The sequence below is a fragment of the Schistocerca piceifrons genome, chromosome X, assembly GCF_021461385.2.
Source record: "Schistocerca piceifrons isolate TAMUIC-IGC-003096 chromosome X, iqSchPice1.1, whole genome shotgun sequence".
NCBI classification, from domain to species: Eukaryota; Metazoa; Arthropoda; class Insecta; order Orthoptera; family Acrididae; genus Schistocerca; species Schistocerca piceifrons.
The window spans coordinates 559142046-559144149 of record NC_060149.1 but is presented as its reverse complement, the minus strand read 5'-3'; the positions used below and the strand labels follow the sequence as shown (position 1 = coordinate 559144149).

Below are 2104 nucleotides of genomic sequence, written 5' to 3'. Positions count from 1 at the left end.
TCATCAGACACTTTTCGCTTTTGTGGACAAATCACCAGCAGTGACAATTATGTAGTCAAAGTGGTAAGACATACCTTTCATTCTTTTGGTTATTACAGACTGAATGACAGTTTTGTTTAACGGTGACATATTAAAGACTTTAGTGTCAGCATATTGTGTTCAATTTTACTTTCACTGTTTTTGTTTCTTTATTCCCTCACAATTTTTTTGTCATGTGCACGGTTTCTTTGCACAGTTCGCTTCCTTGAATAAGAAGTCATTATTATACAGTTTGTTTGTGGATGGTCGTGTTTCACAAAAAGTGCAGTGTTGATTTGTGTTACTCTTTTTTGGAAGTAGTTTCAAAGACACTGTTAATCAGAAAAAGAGTTTTTAGGTCTACAAGGAACAAAATGTGTGTGAGGAGGAGGAGGAGGAGGAGATTAGTGTTTAACGTCCTGTCGACAGCGAGGTCATTAGAGACGGAGCGCAAGCTCGGGTGAGGGAAGGATGGGGAAGAGAAATCGGCCGTGCCCTTTCAAAGGAACCATCCCGGCATTTGCCTGAAGCGATTTAGGGAAATCACGGAAAACCTAAATCAGGATGGCCGGAGACGGGATTGAACCGTCGTCCTCCCGAATGCGAGTCCAGTGTGCTAACCACTGCACCACCTCGCTCGGTCAAAATGTGTGTGACCTACTTGTGATATCTACAGTGTATTCGAGAGATATACCGAGCGAGGTGGCGCAGTGGTTAGCACACTGGACTCGCATTCGGGAGGACGACGGTTCAATCCCGTCTCCGGCCATCCTGATTTAGGTTTTCCGTGATTTCCCTAAATCGTTTCAGGCAAATGCCGGGATGGTTCCTTTGAAAGGGCACGGCCGATTTCCTTCCCAATCCTTCCCTAACCTGAGCTTGCGCTCCGTCTCTAATGACCTCGTTGTCGACGGGACGTTAAACACTAACCACCACCACTCGAGAGATATGCTCCGAAGAAGAGCGTCATATCGGGTATTTGAGATTTTCAGGTTGCAGTACGCTTAAGAGAGAAAAAAACAGAAATAATTATGACAACTAGTCGAGAGGAGGGCTGCCCAAGGAATTCCCACTGCTCTTAAATTATGGTGTTCTTATTGGATATCTGCATATTATTCATAACTATGTTTTAATCCCGAATACTAGTTTTAGATATGGGATTAAAACTCATTGATTTATACTTTCGGTATTTCGGTCCTCAGGAAACTCGTCGGCTGACTTCACTACGTCTTTGAAGCACAAACTCAGCTCTTCAAGTACGAACCAGCAAAGAGACATCGTCTTTAGAGACATATTCTGCCTGTTACAAACATGATGGAGACTTGGGAACATTTGCAGAATATATTTGACAACTCTCATTGAGTCACACCCTGGAGTGAAACACGTTTGGTCTCCTAAATTAATTTTATATTTTCTCAATGTAATGCGATGAGAAATGGAAATATCATATCAAGGAACGTCAGTCCACACAAAAATTCATATAACCTCATCTTTGACATTGCAAATTATCGCTTTTAGCTATCGTGGGGCAATAAGGAGAGACGAGTGCTGCAGGGTTCGCTAGCTTTGTGGTAGGGCTGAAATATCGCTAGAGGCGATGTATGCATTTTTATGATTCTGACAATATAATTTATTGTTTCTTTTTTATGAATGCACGTTTCTATTGATGAAATTGTGGCACTGAATAATTTGCTATCTTGGCTTCTTTACATATCTGCTTTCACTGTCACATCTCCGTACTTAATTTGGTGGTCATAATTTGTGATGATTTGGGGATGCTCGGATTATAGATACTCACCGTTTTACTGAAACAGATTTTATTCGTAATTTTATCACGATAAGCTGTTATTCATTTGTCACAGTTCAGTGCATATGGTATTTTTGTCAGTTTATTGAACACAACACATAACCATAAGATCGATATTAACCATAAAAGATTCTCCCACATTGCGTAAAAACAATCTGACGATACTCTAACAGTTCTTAAGTTCTACGCCTGTAAATACCTAATGGTTTGAAGTTAAAGGTTTTGACGACACTATGCTAACAAGTGAAACTCCCCATCGCACCCTCTGAGATTTAGTCA

General features: G+C 40.8%; 1 non-coding gene across 1 annotated transcript; it reads right to left on the bottom strand.

Moving 5' to 3' along the window:
* Positions 1-583: 583 nt before the first annotated feature.
* On the bottom strand, positions 584-656 carry Trnaa-cgc. Its single transcript has one exon. It is a non-coding gene; the product is annotated as a tRNA-Ala (tRNA).
* Positions 657-2104: the final 1448 nt, after the last annotated feature.